The following is a 19,287-nucleotide window of genomic DNA, read 5'->3' as shown; positions in this document are numbered from 1 at the left end:
TGACGCGGCGAACGACGTGTCAGTGCTCTACTGTTGGACATGGTGAGGCCTGATGTGCACCCTATATGGAGGAAACGTCTGGACCCAGTTTTAGAATGCTAGTTTGTGTGTGTATACTGTGTGCATAGCCACGGGAAGTAGGGGTGCTGAGGGTGCTGCAGCACCCCTTAAAAAATCGAGAATAAAAAAATATGTATGTATATATATATATATATATAAAGTAGTGCACTGGGCCTTTACAACTCCTGCTGCAGACCGATATAGCCGTCTGTAGCACGGGGAAAACATTTTCTCTCACAAAAGTAGTGCACTGTGCCTTTCCTACCCCTGTATTCAGGGCTGGTCCCAGCCATTCTGAGACAAAAATAACAAAAATAAAACTAGTATAGTTCCAGTAAGCAAAATTATGTTGAAAACACGTCTAAAATATGTATTTCCGGACGTTGAAATCAGGTTCATTTTCGGTTCTGAATGAAAGACCAGCCCAAAAACCAACATCCGTGGACGTGGAAATCAAGGCTGGTCTGGACTGCACCAAGAAAAGACTGTTGGTCCGGAGAGAACCAAAAAAAGACATCCAAAAGGCTTCGCCGTCGGTCAGTGCATGTTTACTTGGGTGTAGCCTACCATATGAATGCCCATCCGTGCTAGGCCTACCGTTTGTTAAACAGGCTGTTCCTTTGGCTTTATTAGTCCTGACTCCTGTGACTAATCAATTTGTCTATTTAAGATTTAAATATCAGCTAACCAACTTCATCAGGAGTTATCCAGAGCCTATTTGAAATGTGTTTACACACTGGGAAATGCATGAGTACTATATTTTTCGGTATGATCAGCTCATCAAAAATATACAGATACAAACTTGAAACCACTGATCATGACAATTTATCCCATGATGTGAAACTCCAGGACAGCAGTTGTGAGTAGCCTGATTCTGCCTTCCGTATTGTCACTTTTACATTGGCCTGTCCTGTTTTTAGGATATATTGTTTGTTAAAACATGTCAGCACATTTTGTATTTGATTGTGCACCATTTATATTAGGCTTTTTGATCAGAGAAACCTGCTTGATGAAAAGTGTCTGACCGTCTCATTGCGTTGTCGTACATTTTATCTYCAGGCTGTAGGYTACAGAAAGAAACACAYGCTCTTTCTTCCATATACTATATCTGCAACATGATTTATGATATAGATMATTTTTTTGACGGAAGTTTGGTGGAGTGTGGCAGCGATGCGTCTCTCCAACAGCTTGGGAGAACGGAGAAGCAAAATATTTTGCGCCCCTGCCTTTGACAACGAGGGCAATGCTTATCACAGGGCGGCATCAGAGAAATTGTCATGGTTTGTCAGCAGAATTCTGTGAGATTCTCTGTGTTGTTGGAGATGCGTCTTGGTCCGAAAATGCTCCGAAAATGGCGCCGTCGTCAATCTATCGCCGTAGGCGGTCGCCTAATCCTGCCTAATGAGTGATGCCTGTATTAGCAGACCAATATAGCCCTCTGCAGCACGGGAAACATTTTTTGCTTCACAAAAGTAGTTCACTGGGCCTTTACTACTCCTGTATTAGGGGACCGATACAGACGTCTGCAGCGCGGGAATAAATCCCCCCCCCATTCCCATCATCCCCACCCCCAAAGATATTCCCGCGGCTATGTATGTGTGTGTGTATGTTTGCATGTGTGTGTGTGTTTGTTTGCATGTGTGCGTGCGTATGTGTATTCAGACTAAGGTGGGGGGTAGTGTTAAATTGATGAAGGATAGGGCTTAGGCATGGGTCTTGCGTGCTGACTAGAGAATCAGGAGGGTTTTCTTTTTCWGTAGCGTGCCACAAACAAGTTTACGTTGTATCCCTTCCATATGGTTCGTCCAGGAAACAGCCTTTATTAATACCGTTAAGAGCACGTCAAAGAGTGACTTATGGGCCAATGGGAGMGAATGTGAAGGTACATTGTCCAGGCAGATCGCTCAAGGATTGCTTCAAAATTGGACGTCTGCCTATCTCCTGAGCCGCTAGGGGCAACAGTCAGTGCTATTACCATCAAGTAGGCTTGGGTTTTGCTGGGGTTTTGTGGATGGGTGTGCCGGATGAGCGTAATGCCATGAATCTGAATCAGAAGGTTGTGTGTTCAATCCCAGTGGAAAACACTCATTTTAAAAAAATGTATATTATTTTAACCCTATCCCAAACCTTCACGCTTACCTTAAACATTCGGAATGAGTGCCTAAAGTCATGCTTTAAACCTATCCAAACCCTTTACCTTAACCTTCAAAATGTGATATTTGGAGCAAGTTTGAAATTTGATGCTTGGAGAAACGTCTAATTCTGCAGTGAGACTGTGAGAGGTTGTTGACATTGTTGGTGACGTTTAACAAATAAAAGAGGGAGGAAAGAAAAACATTCTCAGGGGGCCCCGTTGGCTTTCCTACGAAGACCATATGCCTCCTCGGGTTGTCAGGAGAGAATCGAGATGGCGGTGGGCCCCTTTGGGGTTCGTACGAAGACCAAATGCCTCCTCAGCATAGCAGGGAGATGGTGGCCATGTTAGCAGCCATGTGTCCAGGTGTTGTCTTTTAATTGGCATTTCCGCAAGTAATAAAGAATTTCATTTGCTCTTGCTTTTAAAGTGCTTTCATGCTGTCTCCAAAATGATGTAATTTGCCAGGCGTCCCGGGCAGGGTAGCAGCGGCCTCGACCCTGCTTGCATTGGTGGAGAGGTGCGCACACACACGCATGCACACGCACACTCTCTTCACTTAAAGGTTGTGGGCTCCCGGCGAGAGGCCAGTGTCGGGGGTTTCCAGGAATATGTTTTCATTTAAGACTCAAAACACCATAAAGAGAGGTAGTAGTTTGCACAATAAACGTACACTTTCATTTCATTTTGAGCCCTTCCAGTTTCAGCTGGTGGCTTATGTTTGTAATGTATAAGAGAGCTGGGGGGCGGTGTATAAAACAAACGTTTGATAATTTGAGGTTATGGAATTTCCTTTGATGTGTGCAGTGGGGTTTGTTTCTAGTTGTGGGGAATGTGTTTGTTTATCCAACATCAAACCTTTGCTGCTTCCTATAAACCAAGACAAAACACTTTTGTTTTCATCCCAGTTTAATAATTATAATTTAAACACCTTTAGTKTAAGCAATTTAAACGGGAATCAGGCCCACCACATGTTTACGACTTCTCACCATAGCAACCTGCCATATCTAATCTTAGTTAGTTTGAAAGCTCCCTCTCTCTCACCCTTCTAATCAAGATTCAGGAAGGAGATTGGTCTCCAATTACTTATATGCTAATGACCTGAGAGTAAATATACAGGGATGTTATTATTTAGGGGGGAGAACATTTTAAAAGTTATTTTCCTGTTTATGTAGTGCGGATGCCTAGGGGACATGACCAGAGCCCAGTGTTAGTAAACTGGGCGTGTCGGGACGTGTAACACTGACCTGACTCATTTGGCTGAGACAGATCAGGTGATTCACCAGAGGATTAAACTCAACCTCAAGTTCAACCTGTCAGGCTGTGACAAGGAATTAACATAGAATACAAACTACATTAGATCAACACATAGGTAGGTACAAAAATGGGAGCCACTAGAAACTGACTCAAAACTAAGTTGATACTTAAACTAAGGTTTTTAGCATCAAAACTATATTCTGAGAAGCATACAGTTAAAATATGGCAGCAATCTGACAAACATGGATTGGAAAGTAAGAAGAAACTTTAAGTGAAAAAATAAAAAGGTTTTTATAACTTGTTTTAATATTTTTTATACCTGGCACTGTTTTTAAATGTTAGACCTCCCCTGTGCCTATCGGAATTCCAGGAGCGGCAGCATCGCCAAAGAACACAAAAACAAGCTGTTCGCTATCACCGCATTCCCATGGGATCGGACCCACCAGGGTGTGCCCATCCCACACAAACTTACATTCATCTGCACAAACATACACACACACACAGAGAGAGTCACACACACAGAGAGAGTCACACACACTTCCATCCCGTAATGAGGTGGGAGTTTACAGTCCCAAAAGGCCTCAGAAAGGAGGCTATCAGTGCGAGCGATTAGCCAGTCCCGCTCTTGAATCAGCCACAAGAGACAAAGGGATCAAGATTCCTGAGATGTGGGATGTGGGGCCTGCAGTGTTCATTCACACACTTCCTGTGAAGTTCCCAGAGGCTCAAAAGCAACGTTGATCTGGCAGTTAGAAGATGCAACAGCAACAGCAGGCAAGGAGAGYAAACAAAGCCCCGAAAAAKAAACAAATTAATGCTCCAACTCCCTATTACCAGCCCGGTGAGTTATGCTTGTGTTGGAACTGATATGGGATGATGAGTTAGTTCATTTAAGTTTTTTCAGAAAGCAGTTTGTTCCTTTCCTAATTGGCAAGTTTTTGTATGGATTTAGCCTGAGGAARAAATGACTAACACCAACAATCTCACACCTCTGTCCTCTCTCCTCAGGTGGAACGGAGGAACATAACAGAACTATAGAAATCCTTTAGTCAGACAGGAGAGGCCCCAGTTCCAACTTAGCAGGCGCCTGTCATTTCCCCCCTCGAGCATTAGACAGTAAAACACACACCTCGGCTGCGGTCTCTGTTCAAAGCAAAGCACGGAGCCTGTGCAGTTTCTGAGCGAGGGGTAAATCGACAGTGGGTTTGTCGCATGTGAAGGGAGTGCTAAATGCGCTCCGTCCTCATGTTCATAGCCTACAGCTCTCAATCCACCTGGGCGCTCCTCTAGCCCTGCGGCATGTCTGACTCCTGACCCCTATAAGGAACTGTACGTTATGGATGGCCCTCCCTTCAGTAAAATATATTTTTACCCAACCCTCCCTGCACACACAAAAAAAACGTGACTCTCCCCTATACCCAAAATAATAATTCAATCATAAAGTGGACAGCCGATAACATGTCTACCATTTACCCTCACTCTTAGGACAGATCAGAGCSTTAGGTATGCACTTTTAGAAGCTGTTCTTCTTCCTGTCAGCATTACATGGCAACGTAGCGATTTTGATAGTGCACAGGGCTGTGGGCTAGAAGGTGGTGGGATTTCGAAGGCCGCGGACAAGAGCAGGGGGGAGAGATCTTCTCGATAGGAGAGAAAACATATGATTCATGCAATTCTATGTATTTTTACATGAGCAGGTTGACGATTATTGGGATGAATATTGGGATGAATCTCGCTCAGTCCTGGAGGCAGAACTGAGCGAYGTCTGCAAAGTAACAATGATCTGAGCATGCACTTCGTATAGCCTACAGTACAACTATAGGCATTCTTTCATTTTATTCAGACCTGATATTTCGCAACCAGCAGAGAATCAGGGATGAGAGGCAGAATTGGGCAATTTAGAAATGTAATCGATTACAAATGACATGACCCTCTACTAGACTAGATTAAAAAAATACTAAACCCTTCCCCTGACTGAAATTGGAAAAACATGGCCCTCCCCCATTTTTCTCCKGGTCCCAGTTCCAGAAATGTCGAACAGTCCCTAACTCCTCTTTTTTTTTCTCAGTGAATCTCTTGGAACTCCCCCCCATCATTCCCCTGATAACTCCCCCAGGTGCCCTCTGGTGCCCTCTGACCTCTCCATCGCCTCTGCCTCTCCGTGAGCCTGCTCTCACATTCCTCCAAGACACCCCAGCCMTGAAACACGAGACCACGGTGAGCTCATCGCCACTCTCAGGAGTTAGAGGAGTTAAACAACAACAAAAAAAGACAACCATTGTTGGACGGGTTCGAACTGGTTGTGTGTGTCGGTGTGTGAAGGTTCAGGCTGCTCAGGGGTTAAGTTACATACACTCCTCACACAAGAGGAGGAAGCGAAACGACTGCCGGCGTCCTGCTCTGTCTCTCTCTCTCTCTTTCAGCTCTTTCTCGCCTCTCTGACTGGTGCCTGTAGTTTCCTCCCGACACACGTCTGCCGCTTGCTGCATGCTGCCCGACAGACGCTGCGCTCTTTAAAGATAACGAGCCCTCACTACCCTGCCGTCCGGGAGCTGTCCTGGGATGCGTGTGTAACTCTGGGAGGTCACCGCTCTCTCTCTGACCCTGATCTGACCACCAGCTGCCTCAAAAACGGTAAGAGCCCCTCTTCTAATGAGTGTCTGACAACATGTGAGAGAAAGTAACAGCAGAGAGAGAGTGAGAGAGAGTGAGAGAGAGAGACTAACAACACCCCACAGCACTTAAAGCAAAGCTCCAAACTCAAACTCCCTGGTTCTTTGTGATTCAGGCTGAGATAGCTTAGGAGAGCAGTGAAGACACACTTAATCGGTGCAATCATAATTAAACCAATCAATGCGTCTGTATAAAGAGGTAGAGTTTGAGCGAAGGAAGAACGTACTCCCGAAAGGGAGCCACTGGATTTGAATACAAGGAAGCTATATTCTAAAATGTAAATGGTGCTATTAGATACAGTAGTCTATGCATGTTTAAGGCATTGGCAAWWWWWWTTCCAGTTCACTGACTGTTGTACAGTTTGAGCTATGTATTTTTGGCCAATGAAACTTGTTTGACCTAGAATGACTTATGGTATTTTTATAGCCTGATAAAGTAGGGTATTATTCTGGGTAGCTGAGAAAGACAGGCTCTTAGGAGTAGCCTGGAATTGTGAAGATAATGGTACATCATAAAAGCTGGTACACACTTTTGATATCTTGTTTAAATATTTTTGAATCACTTTCCAAATGAATATTATAAAATATTTGGTGAGGCGTAGCAATAATTCACTCCTACTTATCAGTGAGAGGCGTTGTTAATTTAATGGGCTTTTATCTGTTGCATTTGACATGATCTGACTGCTGTATACTCTTACGTTAAAATCGAAATGAACAAGAAAAACATTTAGACGCATTAGCCCAACMGTGGAAGAGCTCTGCTTGTGAATTCATTAAAGATCAGCGGCTTTTTAAAAAAAGGATAAAAAGTGGTTATGATTTGATTTTAGATACTTTCTTTTCACACTATGTTTGCACTGGGGGTTCTTATACAGTTTTCATTTCAGTGAAAAAGCAGGAACTCATAAGGCCCTTGCCAAAACTGCAGTTTGATTATTATTGAACAAACCCCACAATATTTGTGTTGTATATGTATATGTAAAATTGTATTTTCCCTACCTTCAATTAACACATTTCTCAGAACCCAGAACTCTATTCACATACTATTTAATCATGATGTAACTATGACATCAGAACAACATATTGCTACTTGCTACGTGATAGGAGCATCAGGTTAGGTAGCAGGTTTGATACCACTACAAAGAACAGTTACAGGTCTCCACGTTGAATACGTCATACCAACCCTCGCTTTAGGTGCCTCGGTAGTGCATGACCTAAATCTCCATTAGTATCTTGAGTCAGATGACCGTCGGGAAACTCAGTCATGAATCAAGCATTGTCTAGAGCAGCAACTTGGACTCAGGGCACAGCCCAGAAATGCGGGGAGGGAGGCCAGGGAGAGCAAAGCATACATGGCAAACTGAGAGCCAGGCATAAGGAACCGTACTGAGTTATAACCTACTGCCTTCAACCCTCACCTTCTTCTGGGCATCAGAAAAAGAGGGAGAGAGAAATGGCCTCCAGCAGATGAAAAAGAAAAAGAGGGAGAGAGAAATGGCCTCCAGCAGATGAAAGAAAAATAGAACCAAATACCAGCGGGTAATGTCATTAGTGCTAAAGGAAGGGATAATGTGTAATTGACCTAAAAAGTCTATACGTGGAAAAATATACTTTACTACAATTTGTGAGCTAACTTTTCCTTGGAACATGATGACAGATGAATGTAAATACAATATAAATGTCGTGTGTCTGAATAATTGAAAAAGTAGGATCCTAAAATAGTGCATAAGCATAGTACAATATATCAAATCATTTGATTATTTACATTTTCACCATCAGCCACATTTAATTAGTTCCCATTGGGCACAGACATCAATTCAATAGCTAGTTTTGATTTACATTTGGTTGAGTTGTCAACTAATGTGAATTCAACGTGAAATCAACAAAAAATGTCACGTGTCATTGGATTTAGGTTAAAAGTTGGGTGAAAAAAATACAAAACTCTCATATGTTGATGACTTTCTTCAAATCCAATCGGTTTTCCACATTGATTCAATATCATTACATTGCATTTTTTGGTTGGAATGACATGGAAACGTCTTTGATTCCACCAGTTTTTGCCCACTGGGTTGTTTCAAAATTTAGCCCAATACCAGATTCAAAAATATTTTTTTTTTTTATTTAGACGTCAATGATTTTTATATATTTTCATAGGATTTTTAAAACATATTTTTATGTACTATAAAAATAAAGATGAATCTATAAAAACACAAAAACATTATTTTATCTGATTCTAACTCACTTTCAGATTAATCACTGAAAATGGTTTAGCCTTCTCGTGATAACTGCACTGTATGCGTCCTCTCTTGGCTGGAGCATGGATATCCAGAGAGCAGAGTAGTTTGTGACTGACTGAATTCTGAGAGTCATTTTATGGGCTGTGAGCAGCAAGGCTGGACGGGCCATTGTTGTTTGTTTTGGAACGTTCAGAAGGCGGCCAAGAGAGCGCTCCGAGCTGCCAGCAGCCAAGGCTTCCCGCACAGTCTCTCTCTCTCTCTCTCTCGCTCTCGCTCTCTCTATTTTCTCCTCTGTCCAGCCACCGTCACAGTGGACTCATTTAACAGGCATCACGTCTCTGACCACTGACCACCGACTCCCCCTTCATGCCTTAGTGCCTCTTCCACTCTCAATCAGACACTAAACCATCAGTCATTATTCATGTTGCTGTTGCAACATCTATTCCATTCCATATCATTCATCACGGATATAGTCTGAATTCATTGCGGTTTAGTCAACAAATACATTAGCACATATCCTAGATAAACTTTGTGGACCTTGTGCAAGCCTATACATTTGGTTGTTCTCTTGCCAAGGGCTTGTAATGTAAAGGCCTGGACATGCTCATCCAAGCTTTGCTACCTGCCCTCCTCTGGTTTCAGTCTGTCGGCTGCGTTCAGATTGCAATAGCAGGCTCAGTTGACGACCTGGCTGTGGCAGTGCTGCCTGGCAGGCAGATCTCTTATTCCTGTGGCCCGTGATGTGGGGGTGGAGTGTGTGTGTGTGTGTGTGTGTGTGTGTGTGTGTGTGTGTGTGTGTGTGTGTGTGTGTGTGTGTGTGTGTGTGTGTGTGTGTGTGTGTGTGTGTGTGTATTGCTTTGGCAGTAGCCCAACAGAGGGCTGTAGGCCTGGGCAGCAGTGTGATCACCTCTCTGCCTTTTATCAGCCAGAGGGAGAAAGTACTGTCCCTTCTCCCTGCCTGTCTTCCAGCAGCCAGTAATACCAGCCAAGCCACTCACATTTTCACATGACCCACAGACCTGGCCTGGAGCAAAGCAAGGCTAAACTATCATATCCCACGACACACCTTATTTTTGACTGGCAAAAAAATGGACAGCCCTCCAGCTCAACATCTGAGAGAAAGCTTTTGACACACCAACTTAGCTCAGGCTTAAAAATCAGGTATCAAAAACKTGTTGACTGGCTGGCCTCATTCATATTCTGTCACTGTGAGAAACAGAGGTGTTCAAACTTAATAAGTCAGCTGGTACACACGTTTGATATCTTGTTTAAATAATTTTGAATCACTTTCCCAAAAAATCTAAAATATTTGGTGAGGCGTAGCAATTATTCACTTCTACTTATCAGTGAGAGGTGTTGTTAATTTAATGGGCTTTTATCTGTTGCATTTGACATGATCTGACTGCTGTATACTCTTACGTTAAAATCGAAATTAACAAGAAAAACATTTAGACGCATTAGCCCAACAGTGGAAGARCTCYGCTTGTGAATTCATTAAAGATCAGCGGCTTTTTTTTAAAGAATAAAAGAGGTCATTTTAGACACCTTCTTTTCACACCACGTTTGAAAAAATTGACAGCCCTCCAGCTCAACATCTGAGAGAAAGGTTTTGACGAGCCAACTTATCTCAGGCTTAAAAATCAGGTCCACAAAACTTGTTGACTGGCTGGCCTCATTCATATTCTGTCAGAGCTGTTCAAACTTAATGAGTCAGATGTGTTTTTGCTCCGAGAACGGAGAGAAAGTGCATGTGTTTGAATAATCCACATCAAACGAGGCGCTATGTCAGGGGAGGGTTACGCATATATTTTCCTAGTTATTCCCATCCAACACCAGTAAGCAGGACAGGAGCAGCGATGAGAGGAAGAGGTATTGTTTTGATCAGGCAGTAGGAGAGGCAGCCAGGACCAGGATGTTGTTTCCCTGCATGGGGTTGCTAGGACATATGGAGGATATTAGGCTCTGTTATTTTTCTATCTCAGCCTGACACTGCAGCCCTAGTGAAACATGACTCAGGATGAATGGGTCTTTTAGACCAGTGTCTGTCTTCCCACACATTGTACTGGGATTTTTTTTTTAAAGAAASACACGCATGAACGCACTCARAMRCRCACACACACACACACAGAGCAATCAGATACCTCACGCTGACCCAGCTCTGCCTCTCTCCCCTCCCCAATCCTTTTTTGGTGGTTTCTATTCCCATAATGTTATCCCTGATAGAAGAGAAGAAGAGAAAACATCCTTCTGTCTGAATACAGATAAAAAAGACATTGACTGACTGTGGTTGTCTATATTCCTAAAGTGGGCTACCATCCCGAATCGGCTAGCTGGACTCAATGAAACAAAATGCGGCCACTAGGTGGCCCACAACCATTTTCTTTACGAACTGAATCAGAAAAAGTGGAATACAAAGGTGTCATTTCAAAAATCTGTGGTGCATCAGCAGTTTTCCATTTGTTATGTCAGTCACTCAGTTAGCCCATGTCAGCAGTGCTCTGCTATATGCAGAGGGGGTCCAGATTTAAAGGGGGGTCCCAATACGCAGAGGGGGCCTATACGCAGAAGGGGCCAATACTCAGAAGGCGCTCCCAATCCAAATCGCTCTTAGGGCCCCACACGGGCTAGAGGCGGCACTGGTTTAGGCCCAGAAGGGCCCAATTTACCCTYAGGGCCCATATTCAGAGCCCCTTTGTTTTGATTCTGTCTGAATCGCTGCGGGTTGGACCTCCTTATTAGATCCTGTCTGCGTTTCCACTTGCGGTGCAGACAAGCCTCTGACAGCCTTTATCCAGTTACATCTGAGCCCAACAGCGCTGGGGCTCACTTTTATTCTGCCATTATGAGGGCAGAGGGCTCCTAATGCATATCGCTAATGCCACCTGGAGTTAGAGTAAACAGGGCTGACTGCCACACAGCGGGGCTCCAACGCCACGGCAACGACCCACCGTTTAAACTCAAACAAACTGCAGCCAACCAATCAGAGGGAGTGTCTCAGCCTTGGGCTGACCAGGGTGATTTTAGCAAGTGAGAGTTATAGAGACATATTTAATGGGCTTACTTACTCACATCTCTCTTGGAGGGTACAGCAGATCAGGGCTGTCATTTGCTGGAATGTTCTTCTTGCTGGGAGGGTTTTTTGCTGTATCGCGTGATGAAGTAGTTAGACTACACATGTCAAGGTTCATCTATCCCTGTGTGTGTGTGTGTGTGTGTGTGTGTGTGTGTGTGTGTGTGTGTGTGTGTGTGTGTACGTCTGTGTGTATGTTCAGTCAGACAGTACAGAGACCTGTAGTTCTGAGAGCTGTATCGTGTCCATTAATTCAGCTCATTCGAGGTGGGATCGGATGGCCTTCCCAGAATCCCCCAGGGACCCCGGCGTTTCTCTTTGAGGGTGCCTCGTCGTCCCCACATGATACAGGATTCAATTTCAAACCCCTCAGCATATCGCCCAGCAATTGCTTTCTACTGCAATTTATTATGGCACATTAAAAGATTCCAAGAAGTGAGTGAGTTTGTGTTGGCACTAAAACAACGGCGGTCAGTTACATCTCCTTCACACTCAGCGTAGCTAGAAGAGTCACCCTTTTTTGTTTCTGCTGAGCTCTAGCTGTTGCAACATCAAGCCCCTAAAAGAATCTGTCTGTTGCCACTTTTCCATAACAATATCAAAGAAGAGGAGATGGCTGTGGGCCCATTGGTTGACCTGGTCTCCTGGGGCATATAGGTTTACCGGCTCAGAATATGCACTGAGCAGCATCAAAGCCCAGAGCGCTCAGGCTGATAGCTTGTGGTGACATTGCACTGTGGGACTGAGGCAGTCTCGGCCACCATTACACGTATACCCTGGATCAGCCAGTTATAATCAATTTTCCACCCAAGATGTCTCCCTGCCTCCCACATSTTGTTGAAGCATATGGCCCATTGAAGCGAGAGGAAAGACAGACAGAGGGAAAAATAAGCCTAGTGGCACTGCTGAAAAAATACAGACAGACAGACAGACACTAGCCTACAGGAAAAGTGCACTAAACTGAGAGAAAAAAAATGATACAAAAAGGCAAGAAACGGAAGCAGTTTTTACAAAGAACATTTCGAGCAAAACCAGTGAATTCCTACTGGATTAAAACTTAAAGTTATCCTCTTACTGTGTAAAGCCACATCATTATCTACTAAACCCTTCTCTCATCTCCATACAACCACATAGACTATGAATTCCAACACTACTTCCATTGTAGCTATTTTCAGAACATAATACTGTATCAATTCAAGATTTCTTATCGGTAGGTCTTTGCAAGTTGACACGACATTCCTGGGCGTGTCTGTTTTGTGCCGCGCTATTTCAAATGCACTCATGAGTGGAATTTGTTTTGCTTCAGTTGAATGTTGCAAGTCAAATGCCATGGAAAGAATGCCTAAAACACGCTCATCCTGGGTGTGGTACGTCAATGTGTGACTTTGTGGTGTGTGTGTGCATCTCTGTAATATGGCTTGTGTTTAGTGGATGCACTCCCACGTATGTGTGTGTGTATGTGCATGCTGATGTGCCTACGTGTGCACGTGTGTGTGTGTGTGTGTGCAGGCATGCCAGTGTGTGTGTGTGTGTGTGTGTGTGTGTGTCTTGGCATCTATATGTATAAGCCTATTACCCAGACAGAGGAATATGTCTGTACATGGAGACAATAGGGGTCAAGTGTTCTCCTTTTACACAGAGCAAATGCTCACTCAGGGAGAGGAGATGAAGTGTTGGCCCTGAGAAAATAGTCCCCCAGTGTCTACTGTCTATATAGGCTACTATACCAAACCTGTCACTGGAACCAGATTAGAAACTGAAAAACGATAAAGCTTGAAACGCCCATTGAATAAATGTATAAGGCATTTTTAATCGATATTCTTCAAGAATTAATGGGTATTTATCATTTGTTTAAATTATCAAAAATGTGCCTTTGACCATCCCCCTTTGTCATTTTAAATATTTTTTTATCCCCCTTATATAAAAAACACTATCTCTAGAATTGTAAAAGTATTAGGATGGTAGGAAAGTTTTACTGTAGATATACAGTAGCTGCCTGTACATTAATTTACTTGATTAATAAACAAAAAAAGGATTTAAGCAATCTAGACACACTACACAGAGAGACGTCTGAATCCAAATTAGACTGAAACTCCACATACTATATAAAACAAATATAGTTAACATTTCCCTTATAACTACGGAAATACAACAAAAAAAAGCATATACAAAACTTTCTAGCCCTTAACTAAGGACAAAAGTGTTATTTTTTTTAAATCTTTGAACTAGGAACAAGAAACATTAATTTCTCAAGAAAACGATTATGAGGTTTGGACGTTATTCAACAAACACACCACTAATTACTCCATCAATTAAAACCGTGAACATTTTTAAGTCCATTAGCATTTTTGACGCTACACATTTAAGTGCTCATTACTCGTGCTTTAGGTTAGCATGAACAAATGTACCAGTACACTGGAGTATACATGGTAGGGTGTTAGTCTTCTCCGACGCATCCACCACCAACACCACCACAGTTTTTCTCTGCAGATGTTCACGGCCCCCAAAAAAAAGCTATATCAACAACCTGAACATTCTCCTGCTGTCACAACAGAAATCTCCATAATGAGATATAATAAGCTTTAGGGTTTTGGCCGAGTACGCCACATATTCTTCAGTTACAGACTCGCATTAACTCTCTCCATCTGCTAACACTCGTAGAGTACAGCGAGCAGCTCGGTTTTCCTTCCATTCTCCGGTATTCTACTATGGCCTGGTGGAGAGTAGGGAGAGTTATGGGGCTGGTGATGAGTTGTGCTGAGTTAGAGCTCCGGAGTTAGAGGCCTGGGGCAGAGTGGCCTTGGACCCTGTTCCGTTGGAAGACTATCAGAGTGCACAGTCATTAGAAATCCCTCATTTTCACTCCACTGTGTAAAAGCCAGAGTGGCATCCGCCTCAATAAGCCCAGCAAAAAGAATCACCTCCCATTGGAGGAAATTGGCTGTGGGTAAAGAGGGAGAGTTTGAGGGTGAAGTTATTCTTTGGTATTTATCGGCTCTGGCTGGCTCGGTAAACAACGCTAGGGAATAATCAAATCAGGCTTTTTCCCCCGGTAAGTACTGTGAGTATTAAGGAGGYGACAAGTAGCTTTCATAAAATCCCTTAATGACCACAGGAAGGATCCCTGTTGAAATTTATATTTTCATTCATCAGGTCCTATGCTATGGCACTATTCTAAAGGCCTACTGTGTATCCTCACCTGAAGCCATACTTCACGATGAAAATATATGAAAATAACTGTAAACGGCTGGATGACAGCTATGTCAAACTAAGTGTAATTGTTGTGATGTTTCAAAAGCTGATTGTCTAGTTACAGGAAATGCTCTTATTAATCCAATGGCTTTATAGTTTTTTACAACTTCTTTATCTGGTAARAAGTCAGGTGTTGTTTGCATTCAGAATGTATCTTGTCCATAAATAATAATTATAGTCTCAGATGAAACCAGAGAAAACGGATGGAAACACTGCTGATTGATCTCAGTTAAGTGAATTCCCGTTCACCCCGATACAGTATCCACCGCTTTGGCTAGTCATAAACGAGTCATTATTCAAATAAATCAAACTGAATGAACTAATCCAGTGGATGATTTCATGGTCTTCCCGAGGGCGTTTTTCGCAACAGAATGTATTCTCAATCAACATGCCTTGAGACACTGATCAGCTCSTGACACAGAAGGTCAATTATGTGCTTTAAACCTTAATAGACCAATGAACTACTTGTGAAAGGGAACCTGATCCTAGATCTATCAACTTCTAGGTGTAGAATTACTGTATTATGTTAGCTTCAACAGAGCCAATACTATAGGCTCTCATTGTTAAGTTAAACTGAACAAGTGAGTAATGGAGCAGTTGGCCTTTGTTCTACTTTGGGGGGGGGGGGGGGGGGGGGGGGGGGGGGGGGGGGGGGGGGGGGGGGGGGGGGGGGGGGGGGGGGGGGGGGGGGGGGGGGTGACAGATGAGGGAGGCAGGGTAGAGGTGATGTTTGGCTACACAAAGCAGGAAAAAACGCTGCTGCGTTGACAAGAACGAAAGGGTGTAATTGCTGCCTGGGAAGGAGATGTGTGAGAGAGGGAGAGCAAGGAATTACCTGACACTCAGTGTGTGTGCGTATGTGTTGGTGTGTGTGTGTGTGTGTTGCGCCTGACACTAGCCTGTTTGTAATTAAATGTTGTCAGTGGGCCGGATAGGTCGGAGTGCGTTGAGAGATTAGTAGGCTCAACTGGGCACGCTCAGTGGCGGTACTGTTTGCTCTACCTCACCCTGTTTGTATCCAGTGTAGAAGCCAAGAAAACTCCAGCAAGAGAAGTGACAGGTCTCTCCTCCTCCCTATCACCATTGTGATCTCTCTCTCTCTCCCCCCACCCTCTCCCTATTCTTGGCATAGTTCAGCTTGTCTATCTATGAGGGGCTTGGATTCCTCTCTGTAAGAGTAATAACAATGACTTTCTGGCTGTGTTACTGAAGTGCTGTGATGAATGCTGGGGAGTTGAAAGCACTACTTTCTCTCACACCTGCAGGCAGTGGGTGTGTGTGTGTGTGTGTGTGTGTGTGTGTGTGTGTGTGTGTGTGTGGTGTGGTGTGTGTGTGTGTGTGTGTGTGTGTGTTGTGTGTGTGTGTGTGGTCTGTGTTTCGGTTTGTGCGTGCATGTGTGTGTCTTTGCACTCATCAGTGTGTGTGTGTGTGTGCGTGTGTGTGTGTGTGTGTGTGGCGTGTGTGTGTGTGTGTGTACGCGTGCATGTGAATGAGTGATTACCTGTGTGCACGCATGTGTGTATGTGTGTATGCATGCCTGCGTTTGCGAGCTTATGACCCATACCCAAACTGACACAATTCAGTTGGCCATACTTCCTTTTCACGTAATCTCGTTCCTCTACTGGTCGGATGAGCAAAGGGTTTCATAACGCAAGATGGAAGAGAGGCCTGTGTGATAATACAGTGTTTCAGGTGATAATAAAACATGTTTAATTGAGTTACTTTTCCCTCAACTTCTTTCTCTTAGTTTCTAGAAAGTCAAGCTAGTTTACACAGAGCAGCTAACGATAGCAAACTAACTAAAAGCTAGGCTAGGATGAAGATGGTGTAGCTACACCTCATAAACAAATGTCATTAACATCACCATAAACTTTTCGTAATTAAAACGTGAGGCTATAGTCACATAATATAATTGGCTTAACATCCAATGTTGTACGCAACGGACTGCAACGCAACGGACTGCAAATTTGGGATGTGAATGGGGCGTTACATTCTTGCATGCGTGTGTATGTGTTTGCATGTACAGACAGCATAAAGGGCTCCATTTATAAGTTACTCTTGTTAGCCAGTCAGTTGAACTGGACCGAAGCCAACGCTCAAGTCCTGAGGTGGGTTTTCTAACACAACCCCTGTGCTACACGACAGTTATCGTTCCCCCACAAAGTCCAGACATGCACAGATAGCTACAGAGGAACGCACATGTGCTAACACTCTCCTTACAAAAGATACATTTAAGAGGACATTGTTTGATCCTACATCTCTCTGGCAAACCGCCTCCCCCACAAAATATCTCGAAAACACTTCCATGTGCACGTCTCGAGCCTTCCCCCGTTCTGACTACCAATCCCAGGCTTTTCACCTCAAAGTCACTGGACACCCAGGAGAAAACAGATACTCATGAGAAATACCTGCTCACTCTAATTGGGGAAAGGGGCATCCATTCAACTGACATGTGTCTTCTGCATTTAACCCAACCCCTCTGGATCAGAGAGGTGCGGGGAGCTGCCTTAATCAACATCCACATCATTGGTGCCCGGGGAACAGTGGGTTAACTGCCTTGCTCAGGGCAGAACGACAGATTTGTACCTTGTCAACTCAGGGATTCGATCCAGCAACYTTTCGGTTCCTGGCCCAACGCTCCTACCCRCCATGCTACCTGCCATARCAGTTTTAAATAACGCAGGGGGAATTTTTGACATGCCTCACACGTGTTGACTATTGTTTTTATTTTCTCAGGGAAACAGAGCCAAGGTTGTTTTATTACAGTCATAATCTCACACTGCAGACATATCCGTGTGTTAAGGGGACTTTAGATGCTTTAACAACAGTTGTTGGGCAGGACACAGCTCGATGTCAAATAAAAGTGTCGGGAACTAAGATCGTGGGGAGAACAAAGGGGTTCACTGTTTGTGGGAATACCACTTCACCGTTTCGCGGACGCAAACCGACCAACCTGCGGTKTAAATTAGTTTGTTTTTGCTCTTTTTTTCAGTTTGTTTTCCTCGTGCCKGCTGTTAATGTGAATGTGGTTCAGCAAAACTGCGGCGTGCACAGCGAAATTACACACTGCTTTGACAGTGCAGTGATCACGCTAAAGCCACCCTAAACCACCACATTAATCACAACAACAGTCTCAACAAGTAGTTCGGCATGACAAATGTGTGTGGGCAGTGTGTGCACACGCACAGCAGGGAGGACATGGCGCTTAGTATATGCATTACACACATCAAGATTATGTTTAATCAGAACCAGGCTCGCTTGCTGTATGTGGCGAAACATTGCATAGAACACATGGGCTGAATGGCACATCAATTCAACAAAATCTGATTCTGTTCTCGTGTTCTAAGAAAGGTTTTTTTTCGGACAGATAACAATAGTACACAGTACTAGCAGTAAATACACCACGCAGAACAAGGACGCTGCTGCATCTAAATATATCACAACTAAGTCTCCGCTCCTTTTGGTGTACAAGAGCAAGGAATTGATGCATGGATTTCTTAGCATCGTACTCCTAGATATAGGATTCAATAGGGAAATAATTTCAAGCCACAAACTAGAAACATCATTTAGAAAGTAAAAATTCCTTGACAAATGTCAATATTTAAACTTGAATTGTGCAACATGCAGAAATTGCTCCACAATTTCCTGTTTGCTAAAATTCTAATAGTTCGCCTAATTTCAGTTTGTGACAAAACAAGCAGACATTGTGTAGAGAATCATTGTATAATCTAAAACACTTTGAAATATCAAAAATATTGTATTTGCAGCTGTTTGAAGCTGGCGTACAAAACAAAGAGTAAAAGGCGCAAAACGAAAGTTAAGAACGGGAAGCGTAGAAATAGCGAACATAGAACAAATCTACAGCTTCTTAGACTTGCTWTCAATGAGAATGACAGATAAAGAACTCAAAGTTCTATGTGAATTTGGTCTGGTTGCCAAAAGAGTTACCTATTGCAGCTTTAAGTTAGTCTATTGTTTGAAAGCTTTAAATTCGCAAAGAAAATGTAATGTGACAAAGCTGAAGAGTTCAGTCTTGCTTCAGACAGATGGAAAATCTAACTAATGGAACTRCCCCCATGGGCAAAACCACATAACATTCATATCAAAGCCAATACATCTACCACATGAATTTGTAACCATGCAATCAGGGCCTTTGGCAAGTCAATGAATACTGTTGATCAGCCAGACGATAAGGGGAACCAACAGTGCACTGGAACTTTGTATGCCAGCAATGTTCTTATTAGTTATAAGACTGTTGATATCAGACCTTAGTTATAGGAATATTATCCAATCGCAAATCTCTGCAATTTAATCTAGGAGCAACAAATCAAACCCATGACTGGAAGAAAAAAAGGGAGAGAGTTTAAACCTCCAAAGAGTTGACAGTCCGTATCATTGACAAGATTATACTGAGTATCTGAGAGGAAAATCAGTACATTGTTACAGCATTGTTGCTTTGTGTTTATGTAACCGATGTGAAATGGCTAGCTAGTTAGCGRTGGTGCGCGCTAATAGCGCTTTAATCGGTGACGTCACTCRCTTTGAGACCGTGAAGTAGTGATTCCSCTTGCTCTGCAAGKGMCRYGGCTTTTGTGGAGCGATGGG

General features: G+C 43.4%; 1 protein-coding gene across 1 annotated transcript in view; it reads left to right on the top strand.

Annotated features, from left to right (window-relative positions):
* Positions 1–5,494: 5,494 nt before the first annotated feature.
* LOC111954313 (leucine-rich repeat transmembrane protein FLRT2) overlaps positions 5,495–19,287 on the top strand; it is a 35,398-nt gene continuing 21,605 nt past the window's right edge. Inside the window, exon 1 of the mRNA XM_023973938.2 lies at positions 5,495–6,085. The gene's annotated coding sequence lies outside the window, so the exon portion shown is untranslated. The remainder of the gene's footprint in view (positions 6,086–19,287) is intronic.

The sequence above is a fragment of the Salvelinus sp. IW2-2015 genome, linkage group LG28 (assembly GCF_002910315.2).
Source record: "Salvelinus sp. IW2-2015 linkage group LG28, ASM291031v2, whole genome shotgun sequence".
Classification (NCBI taxonomy): Eukaryota; Metazoa; Chordata; class Actinopteri; order Salmoniformes; family Salmonidae; genus Salvelinus; species Salvelinus sp. IW2-2015.
This window is presented reverse-complemented; position numbering and strand designations above follow the sequence as displayed.